The sequence below is a fragment of the Polistes fuscatus genome, unplaced genomic scaffold (genome assembly GCF_010416935.1).
Source record: "Polistes fuscatus isolate 324 unplaced genomic scaffold, CU_Pfus_HIC Scaffold3, whole genome shotgun sequence".
Classification (NCBI taxonomy): domain Eukaryota; kingdom Metazoa; phylum Arthropoda; class Insecta; order Hymenoptera; family Vespidae; genus Polistes; species Polistes fuscatus.
The window spans coordinates 13,108,404-13,120,986 of record NW_025113107.1 but is presented as its reverse complement, the minus strand read 5'-3'; the positions used below and the strand labels follow the sequence as shown (position 1 = coordinate 13,120,986).

Sequence of the window (12,583 nt, the reverse complement as noted above, 5' to 3'; positions counted from 1 at the left end):
AGTGATCTGAAAGAAAATTGCGTTTGTTTTTTCTTTTTTGCAAAACCATTCAAAATATGTCGCGAAAGTTTGTCGCATTATAAAAAAAATAAATGAGTAAAGAAAATATTTAGGTTGTCATCCTTAGCTAGTAGGACACCCTGTATATATAATATTTTACAGTTATTATTTATAAAAAAAAAAAAAAAACCATAAACAAAAACCAACTCGTGAGAATCGAAGATGGTGTTACAAGAGGCGTATAACATTTATTTTTTATAATTTTTTCGATTAAATTATATTAATAAGATAAATTTATTTGTGAATTATTAATATTAATAAAATAATAAACGATTCGAATGATTTATCTTATATAATCCGATATATTCGGTTATATCGTTCAAACGAATAATCGGCGACACGTTGTATTAATTAAAAGGATGAAGAAAAAAAAATAAAAAAGCAGAAGTCTACGTATGTAAGTAGGTACTCACGTATTTATACAGACGTTGGTGTACCGTTGTAATTAAATAGAAGACCAACCAACCGACGGTACCGTTTGACATTGCATTGTCCTCGTGAGTTAACGTTGACTTTTTTTCAAGTAAGAAGAACAACTCCTTCGTTCCACGTTTTCCTTTTTCCCTCCCCCTCTCCCCCCACTGGAAAAATCAGAACTTCGACCGTGAGAAAGCGGAAATGACGACAATAATAATAATTATAATAATAATAATAATAATAGTAACAACAACGAATACGCGTCTTTTGTAACGTACGCTTGCAATCGTGGTGTGGTTTTTTTTTTTCTCATTAAGTAGAAATAATTAATAATTAACAAATAATCGTAACGCATAGTATATGTTACATAGGTGACGTTAATTAAATATATTTGTAGATTGTTTAAGTAATTTTAAATTTTCAAATATATTTATTTTATAATATTCTATTGTTCGAAACAAATGTTACGTAGTTGATAAAAATATTAATCATATATATATGTATTTAAAAATCATACAACTTAATATAATTAATTTTTGTTATATTTGCTACACTATCGTAATGTTCAGATACATAATATATTATTATTAAATATTATTTATGAAAATTTGGTATTAAAGATAATAAATTACACTGATCATTTATCGATGCGAGGTGTTATTTGACACGAAAAAAAAAGAAGAGAAAACAATGAAATAAAATAGTAAACGTTCCAGTTTAAATACCACGACCATTTTAATTGATTAGTTACTCTCCAAAACTGCATTCAATGCTACCCGCACGCTCGTAGTAGTCGGTGCAGGTTATTGCAAAGTCAATACTCGCCATGACCTAGGAATTATACTTATTTAGGCATGATGTGCCACGTAAAACAAACTTAGCACACACACTATACTTCCTAGTTGAATAAATAAATATATATAAAAAGATAAACGTCAACGATAAATGACTATATATGTATGTATGTATGTATGTATGTATGTATGTATGTATGTATGTATGTATAAGTGATACTTGTATAAAGTGTCGCATTATATTTTTCTGCAATGCACCTACAAAATTCGTATATATATATGTGCATTTAAATACCTATAGATGACGTATGCAGTAGTACGTATGCAGTTATCAGATACATACCAACATTAAATCATTGCCAAAACGAATCGAGTGTACGATTTTTTATTCTCTTTAAAGTATATAATATATAGGCTATCCTATTAAAATTCGACCTATTCGTTTTCAAGGTTTTTCTTCATTTCAAGTTCGCATGTTACCTTCTGTTTTATTTTTTAAATTTTATTTTATATATATATATATATATATATATATATATATATATATATATATATATATATTTATATCTTCCAATTGGTATATTCTTCGCAATGTGTATATATATATAGTAAAAAACATAGTTAGAATACTTCGAAATAAATAAAGATGGAATCTCGTTCGCGTTCTAGTACTTTCACGTTAGTACTTTAAAGTCATCCTATATATTATATATGTATATGTATATATAATCCGGGAAGGTTTGCTTCGACAACATTTGCAGAGGAAACTTTGAATCGTCGATATATAGGTCATTGCCGAATCATCTTTTTTTCATAGTGTATGCTGAAACTTCGAAAAAAGCATCGACAGTTTGAAAATCTAATACTTCATATATTATATATATATATTCACATATTTATATATACTTTGTATGTATGTATGTACGCGTGTACGATATTTGAGCCGTTTATTTTGAAAAATAATCTAAAAGTTCATTTTAATATTTTTTTCTTGTTGTTGACCGTAATAACATCTACAACTGGAAATTAATTGTTATAAAAAAACATTTCAAGAAAAAAAATAAAAATTGCATTTTGGTCATTATCAAAATATATATATATTCGTTTCATTGTTTATAATAAATTTGATTTTAAAGAGGTAAAACCTATAGGTGGTAATAAAACATTTGTCACTATGATTCAAACGGAAATACGATAAATAGGACGTGCGAGTTAAAATCGATGTTCCGTTCGGTTTTATTGCTACTAAAATTCATCTTTTTACAGTATTTTTCTATTATACATACGTATTATTTTTTTTTTATATATACGCGTATATAACTCTTTTCACGTAAATCGTATTAAAAGTTTCTCTCCCTTTTTATTTTTTTTTTATATTTTTTTTTTTTCCCAGTGCATTCATCGCTGAAAAACACGAAAGCCGTTCGGTTTGACATTTCGTCGACGGCAACTATAATAAAAATTCAATTATTACACACGCGATTTTACTTAATAAAAACTTTAAATTTCTTTCTTATCGATTTGTAATATTCCGGAAAAGGAAATGTTTTTATATATAGTCTTTCTTTTGCCAACGAATAGAATTAGATCGAGAAAATTGATTTTAAAAGTGTGTCTAAATTTATGTTGGATTGACAGATATTTAAATAGACGAGAACAAAATATATTCCATATAAAATAATTCATTTGATAACGTATACGGTCAATATAATATATTATAATATACACAAATCACGTAATTTGTCAATTTTCTCAATTGATTAAATTATTGCAATAATCAACACGTATATTATTTAATACTTACATATGTTCATATATAATAATATAATAATAATAAACTAAAATAAAAAAAAAAATATATATATATATATATATAAATAAAAATAATATAATAATAACCATATGTTTTTATATATATTTATATATTTGATTCACAACACGAATCTTGTGAAATTCTGTCAGAAAAAGAAAAAAATCAAATTTTACATTTTTTTTTGTATAAAAATAAAAAGAAACACGTAATATGTAATATAAATAATCGATCAAACGGGGAAGGTTCGAACCCATCGCAGAGGTCACCGAGTCCGATTCTCGAACCTAGTCTATCCCAGTGATGGGTATAGGTACAACTACAACCTTAAAACCGAATCGTGCATCTATTTCCCTTTTCCTTACTCTCTTCCCTCTGATCTAACTATCAGTATACTTTCGTCCCCCTCTTGCACCCCCCCTCCTCCTCCCCTCTCCGGTTAGAACAGATCGAATGGTCCCTTGCGTGTTGGAAGGTCTTCAAGTTCCGTACGATGGGTTGGGCAGTAGGTCAACCCTTTCGACCGTGTGCTACGAACGAACGAACGAACGAACGAGCAAGCAAGCCGCAGAACCTGCACGAAATCCCACTGCAACGCCATATTTCAACTTCTCACCGATGATTCCTGGGTCTATACCAGCCGCCAACTTCTTCTTTTTTGTTCCCTCTCCCACCCCCGCAATTCTTATCAACCCTTTCCCCCACCTAACACAACCCACCCACGGAAACTTTGATCTCCATTTAAATTTCCACCCTTTTCTCTCTTTTTATTGTATTTTATTTGATTTTATTTGATTTGATTTTATTTGTAATAATATTTCAAATTTTTCGTTAGAAAATTATCTATCTTTTTATTGTAATTTATTTGATTTTATTTGATTTTGTTTTATTTGATTTTATTTGATTTTATTTGATTTTATTTTGTAATAATATTTCAAATTTTTCGTTAGAAAATGATCTATCCTGTGATACTTATTTGTCTATTGTAATATGTATTTATCTATTGTTTGTCTATCGTAATTCTTTCTCAATTATTTATCTATTATTTATTCGTTTAAAACACTTTTAAACTCAGTACCGATATTTCCTACCACGTGCAGTCGAATTAAATTTTCGATTTAAAGAAAGAACTACTTTATAAATACACATTTGTGTGAATATAGAACGAAATTTTAGTCCAATTGTACTTCCCGAGACAATATTATTTTCTTTCAAATAATATACATTTATAGCAAGCATTGTTTTTTCTTTTTTATTGTTTCGTTTCGTAATCCTACTTATTTTTGTTTCTTATTAGATACATTTATCCCTTTTTTTTTATTTTATTCTTACTAATTATAGAACGTAGTAGTTTGATTTACCGCGAAAGTGGTTGATTTCTTTAACGATAAATTTTAAATTTTCATTATAATTACGTTGAAAATGTTAAATATATATACATTAGAACGTTTGAACTTTATAAGATCCGTGGAGATTATTAGACCACAACAGGATGCACGAGAACGATTCGTAATTAGCCTCGGTACTGTCCGAACAAACTCGAGCTCCGTTAAATCTGACCTCACCAAAGAGAAAGAGAAAGAGAGAGAGAGAAAGAGAGAGAGAGAAAACACCATGCAGATTACTCTTCGGTTTAATAACGCCTTGTTCTCTGTTACTTAACAGCACCGAACGATCGATTAAACTATTGTCGACTTTCGTAACATTCGTCTATTCTTCCTTCTCTTAAAACGTTTCCCATGTTACGTTTCCATGTAAAAGGAATTTTATTAATTTTGTTTTTTTACTGGGGTGGACCGATGGGAAACGGGGATGGGGAGGGGGGGGAACAAACAAACAAAACTTTTGTAGAAATAACTAACTCAATTGTACGATCCATTTAGGATTCGTTTCAGATACTCTCCCGAGTAATTTTAATTATTTATTTTTCTTATATTCGCACGTTTCTTCCTTTTCTTTTTCTTTTTTCCTTAATTAACTCTTTTATGCAAATTTTTAAAACTCGCGTACTAGTGTATGCATATATATATATATATTTTGTTAATCTTGTATCAAAAGTTTGTAATGTTTTTAAAGTATCGAATTAATTTTTCTACACACACACACACACACACATGCACAAAATTGAAACGTATATATACAAAAATATAATTATAATTATTATAAAACAGTAATATTATTTCGAATGTTATGGTAGATCTTTTTAGAAAAAAAAAATACAAATGGCAATTATACAAATTCTTCGAGTTTATATTTCATTTTATTTTTTATTTTAAATTTTAATTTTCAATTAATATAATATTATTTCGAATGTTATGGTAGATCTTTTAAAAAAAAAAAACAAATGGCAATTATACAAATTCTTTCAGCTTATATTTCATTTTATTTTAATTTCTTTTTAATTTTCAATTAATAAAATTCGATTGATCCTAGAAAATGTAAATTAATCGAAGCAAGAAAAAAAAAGATGGGGTACAATAATGCAATAATTATATTCTTCGAATTATATAAACGTGTAAACGATGCGAAACAAGAGTATTAATATTAGGAATGTTCGAATTTAGTTGAAACGAAACGACAAAAGGTTCGAAATTGGTCAACGAGGATACCAGGGAAAAACAAGAAGAAGAAGAAGAAGAACGACTCTTGACGAGCTCGTACTTATTTCCGGAACGTGCTGTCCTTTTTCTCTTATTACGAGGACGGAATTACTTGCGGACGAACGAGCACGGGCCCGCAAAACGGTGAAATTTATTTCACGGTTTTACCATTTGCTTTCTCTATCGCTCTTACTTACAAGATTTCCATTTCGTTCGAAACCTCGTTCGACCTTTTTGTCGATTTCGTTTTACACTAATGCAACATATATATATATATATGTTATAAAACAATTTATTGGGGTCAAATTATGCAGAAATTTAAACGACTTAATGTGAATCTTAAAATTAGAATAAATTAAATTGACGTATTGTTCATTTCATTTTTGCAATATGTTAAAGCACACGATAATCGTATTTTATTTATTTTTTTGTTTAACAATTAAACTAATTTGTACAAATTAAATTGACGTATCGTTCATTTTATTTTTGCAATATGTTTAAGCACAATAATCGTATTTTATTTATTTTTTTGTTTAACAATTAAACTAATTTGTACAAATTAAATTGATGTATCGTTCATTTTATTTTTGCAATATGTTTAAGCACAATAATCTCAATTTTATTTATTATTTTTTTAACAATTAAACTGATTGGAACAAATTAAATTGATGTATTGTTCATTTTATTTTTGCAATATGTTTAAGCACACGATAATCGTATTTTATTTATTTTTTTTAACAATTAAACTAATTTGTGCAAATTAAATTGACGTATCGTTCATTTTATTTTTACAATATGTTTAAGCACAATAATCGTATTTTATTTATTTTTTTTCTTTGATAGCTTATTTAATGGTAATTGATACGATTAATATTATATATATGGCAAAGAAATATAATTTGTAATTGTAATTTTAATAATTGTATAGAGAATTAGAATTAACAATGTTATATGTATACCGTATTATCGTATTGAATGAATTTTTCAACACGTCATTATAAAATTTCCTACATTTCTCCATAATTTGTCCCAATTATTATATCAATGTGTGTTTTCGGGATGATTCTTTCGATTGGAAATATTTTCGTTTCTCAGAAACGTTCTCGTATCGATGATTCAGTCAAAAAAATACGCAAGCAAATTTACTCGGAAAGAATCATTTCGAATCAAACGTCTCATCGTAATTTTTATTATTTTTCGAGAAAAAAAAAACTTCGATTTCTCTACTTCATGTTTTTATTTTTTTTTTATTTTTCTATCCATCCAATTGAAAGGCTTATTCAAGTTTATATATCGGGTGGTGTATTGCTAGGAAAAGTTTCCAATATAATATCCTCTGGCTGTTGCTGGACTTCGGGTTCTTGAAGTAGCCGGATAATTTCGGATTGTGTCCTCGTTTCAGCAACGATGATCAGCCGGAATTTTCTGGAATAATCCGAGGAACCTGAGAATTTAGCCCCTCATATCGTGTTCTATCATGTATACCTACTAATACTATTACTAATAATACTACTACCTACCTACACCTCGAAGATTCTAGAAACTATTCATCGACATATTTCCTATGCTTTCCATTAACGTAAAAATGATGAATACGTATTTGATGATACTACTATTACAATTATAAATATAATAATAGTAATACATATTTATTAATTATAATATCATATTTTTATACGTGAAGAAAAAAATAAAAGATAATATCAAATAATTTCATATTTCGTTATTTTATTTTTAATTAATTCAATTATTAAAACTACAAAGTCATACGATTTTAATGAAAATTTATTATAATCACCAATATTATTATCATTATATTATTATTAATTTCTTTTTTATATTTTATACTTTAGAAGAATTTTTCGTCATAATGATTTAGTGATCGATAAAAGTATACAATTCACGAATTGACTGAATTATACATTTTTTTTTAAACAGTTAACGTATATTAACAAACAAAAAATTTCCAGTCTACGTTTCTCGTTCCTTTTCTTTTTGTTTCGTATATTTCACAGTTGTGAAAATATTAACATAATCGGTTTGAATCGTTATCAACGAGGTATAAGAAAAAATGACAACGGGCCTTTTGTTGAAATGTTTGTTTAATCGCAAACAAGATGATATTTGTATTATATATTTTTTTCTTTTTTTCTTTTTTTTTTTTCGAACAAATTTTAATGAAATAATGAAACGTGGATCGATCGACAAGTCAATTACGAAAAGAGAAAGTAGTTATAATATAGACATAGTTCATTAAAATTAGGCGTGCGTTCGCACGAAATAACGCGGCTTACATAATGATCATCTGTTAATAAATAAAGTTTTCATATATAATATTACAAAATTTCTCACACCTGCGAAATCAATTATCTTGATTAGTTTCTATCTATGTATAAAAATACTTTCTCATCGATATAAGATTAACAATTAAAAACGTCAAATGTATTTATAATATTATTTGACAAGGAATTTAATCTTAATAATAAAATCTTCTAATTTTTCACACATAAATCAAATGATTTTTCGTTTCGTCATTTCGTAGGAATAAATTATTCGTATTATAATTTCATTTAATATCGTTTCAATTGAATCAGATTTTAATTGAATTCAATCGGAAGCATCGATCGGACAGAGAACTTCGAATATAACTGTCTTTTACGTATCAATTATTTTCAATTCTTATATTCGAATATATTAATTACCGTTACTCATATATTGTGAATAATTATTTATTATATTTAATATATCATTACGCGAAAGTAGTAATTTAATCAGGAAATATATAAATAGTAAACGAGAACGAGGTTAGTGGAAAGGAAAAATTGAATAGAGGGAGGGGAAGAGGAGAGGGTGGCAAAAACATGAAACAAAAGTTCGACAAATTAAATGATAACAAATATATATAATAACATTATAATTAATGAATTAAAATTACATAATAATATATATAAAAATATAAATTGTTGTTTCATCGAATTGACGTACATAAAATTATTAGATAACATAATTGTATTTTTTCTTATTCAACAACGTAACGATATGACCGATTTCTATGTGTGCGTGAATGTTCGTATACGTTAACACGAAAAAAAATAAATCTTTCGTCGTAGTAACTCGTCGTATTGCGAATCTATCGAGCTATCGATCGACAGGTTTCTGAGATAAGTAAAGGATGTTTCACATAAATACATAATACTACTATTATGGTTGTATGAGGAGAGTATCCTTGACTTTGAACCTCCCTGTCCTCTTTGTCGTCATCATAGTTGTCTTTATTCTATTCTACTTTATCTCTCTTTTTTTTTTTAACAAACATTAGCCTTTACACACTCGTCGTCGGCCTCGGTTACTTCAATTTTTCATAGATAGAGAAAATCAAGGACGTTTATGATCGATAAGTAACAACCGGGTGGAGAACTTTATGATTAAAAGAAGAAAAACAAGTAGAGAGAGGCTTTAACTATATAACGATTCCCCTAAATCGTTCGATAAAATAAATAATAAATAATAATAATAACAATAATCATATGAGTTTTTAATTTTAATTATGAATTTATTTATACAATTCTCCACGTGCTGGATTTCTCAAAATTTTTCAGCTCTGTTATACGTAAGAAAATTATTCTTCTTTTATATAATATATAAATATATTTTAATACATTTCATGTGTGTAAATGTAGTGTTAATAACAAAAAATTAATATATCATCGATTAAATATATCACATCTATTTTTGTTAATACAAAAAATTAATATATCATCGATCAAATATATTTATTATATTCGAATTTGTATAAAATAACTTTCGAATATTCCTAATTAAATTATTAAACATTTTCTACATTAATTAAGATAATATAATAATAACCTGAATATTCGGAGCACATAAAATTCGTGAATTCGTCGTTCATCGGATAATTGATCATAGATAATCGAAGTATAGATAAACGATATATACCACATTGACGAAAATTAGCTGGAAGATAAGACACGACGCGGAACTATTTCAAACTTCAAAGGACGGGAAATCGGTGGAAACGTGTTTCATCTATTCGCCAACTATAATTGGCCTCGAATTAATTAATGAACTGTGTCTCTTGGCGTTCACATTCGCACCGACTAAAGTATGCAAACCGTATACATACACATACACAGACATATATATATGTACATATGTATTATATGTATATATACATTTAAATACGAATGTATTCGCGCATATAGAACGAACTTTACGTAAGAGGAACGGTTTGCGCAAGTTTTCGTCTTATTTGGAACTTTAGATATTCTCTTTCTCTCTCTCTCTCTCTCTCGTTGATATATTTTATATTTTCTTTAGTTAATTCTTAAACCAAAAGAAAAAAATAATATAAAAAAGAATTCAATTATAATTAATTGACAAACTGAGAAAGATTTATTCTTAGAATAAATCATATTCGCGAAGATATTTATTATCAATTTACTTATTACTTTCTTAAATCATCCCCCTCTCCACCCTCTCTCTCTCTCTCCCTCACCACCCATCAGTTAATAAAAATTCAAACAAGTATAATATACAATCACGTTGTCATATTTATATCTCAATGGTTTAATAACGAATAAAAAAATAATTTCTCAACGATAGTAAAGGAAGACGAGTGAGACAAAAATGGCGAGAACGGAAGTGCGAATGAGAATTACGCCGTTAACTTTTATTTATTTTTCTTCTTTTTTTTTTTTTTATAGCTCTCGCAGTAGAAAGTTTACTGTTGTGTGTGTGTGTGTGTGTGTGTGTGTGTGTGTGTGTGTGTGTGTGTGTGTGTGTGTGTGTGTGTGTGTGTATGGTATGGTATATTTCTTTCTTTCTCGTTCTTATGCTCTTCCGTTGCGTCACGCTTCTCAAACTGTTATGCTATTTACAAGGCACGATTCTTGTCTCGTTTCGTCGAATTGGAATTATTAACGTTTAAAAAAAAAAATAAGTAGAATAAGGTAATGAAAAATAAATAAATTAATTAATTAATTAATTAAATAAATAAATAACAAAGAAAGAAGAAAATATATTTATTCGTATTTGAATTGTTAATATTAATAATATTTATAATATATATTTCGTTGGACGCGAATTATTTTATATGAAATTTATGCGTTATATCTTACTTACTTACTTACTTACTTACTTAGACATATTTTCCGAACAGTTTGTAGTTAACTGTTACTCATATACATCTCGTTTCGTCGAATTGGAATTATTATCGTTTTAAAAAAAAAAGAAAAGTAGAAGAAGGTAATGAAAAATAAATAAATAAATAAATAAATTAATTAATTAAATAAATAAATAAATAACAAAGAAAGAAGAAAATATATTTATTCGTATTTGAATTGTTAATATTAATAATATTTATAATATATATTTCGTTGGACGCGAATTATTTTATATGAAATTTATGCGTTATATCTTACTTACTTACTTACTTACTTACTTACTTACTTACTTACTTAGACATATTTTCCGAACAGTTTTGAGTTAACTGTTACTCATATACATCTCGTTTCGTCGAATTGGAATTATTATCGTTTAAAAAAAAAGATAAGTAGAATAAGGTAATGAAAAATAAATAAATAAATTAATTAATTAATTAAATAAATAAATAACAAAGAAAGAAGAAAATATATTTATTCGTATTTGAATTGTTAATATTAATATTATTTATAATATATATTTCGTTGGACGCGAATTATTTTATATGAAATTTATGCGTTATATCTTACTTACTTACTTACTTAGACATATTTTCCGAACAGTTTTGAGTTAACTGTTACTCATATACATCTCGTTTCGTCGAATTGGAATTATTATCGTTTAAAAAAAAAGATAAGTAGAATAAGGTAATGAAAAATAAATAAATTAATTAATTAATTAAATAAATAAATAACAAAGAAAGAAGAAAATATATTTATTTGTATTTAAATTGTTAATATTAATATTATTTATAATATATATTTCGTTAGACGCGAATTATTTTATACGAAATTTATGTGTTATATCTTACTTACTTACTTACTTACTTACTTACTTACTCATATTTTTCGAACAGTTTTGAGTTAACTGTTATTCATATACACAGTTGGTAAACGCCACGTTATCTTTAATTATCTCATCGCGAGAAAGATAAGAAAAATTGTTCGTATAATTTCTAAGGCCCACGTTTATATCGACCGGCCCTGACCTTACCGTGGAAAGTTCATTGAACCGTTGGATTCACCAGAGAGAAGATGTCAATTGATCGCACGGTTGCACAAAGCAATGTCGATCCAGTTGTACGTCATATATATACACATATACATGTATTTACATATATATATGTATGCATCTTATATCTTACCTTTCTGTAAGATGATTCGTCCGTTACATCCATCTGGACGATGACACCAGTTTGATAATGACGAAGAAGAAGAAGAAGAAGAAGAAGAAGAAGAAGATGATATTTTCCTTTTAAATACGATGAGTTTTCAAAGTGGAATAAATTTATCGATCACATAATGTTACAATAATTCTTTTCGTTCATACATTCATACATAAATCATACGTACACGGATAGATAGAAAAGAAGATGATTTATAATCATGGAACAAAATTCATATGCATTTGATATCGTTCAAACGTAACCAAGTTAATTGTACTTTTACAAAGCAATACAAAATATAAATAAACTAAAAATAGAATAGATAATTGTTAGAGAGAGAGAGAGAGAGAGAGAAAAGAGAGATGAAACTATTTTTCTCATTTATTTAACTACTTCCATTTTTCTGTCGACTGATTACAACAACAACAACAACANACAATTGGCTAGACAAGCAGGGAGGAGTGAAAAACAGAATTCAAGAGAAACGAAGTTAAGAAATGATAAGGAAATAAGGATC

At 27.3% G+C, this 12,583-nt stretch overlaps 1 protein-coding gene across 1 annotated transcript in view; it reads left to right on the top strand.

Annotated features, from left to right (window-relative positions):
- Positions 1-12,583, top strand: part of LOC122519590 (solute carrier organic anion transporter family member 5A1) — a gene marked incomplete in the record, with an annotated part of 33,065 nt that overhangs the window by 15,510 nt on the left and 4,972 nt on the right.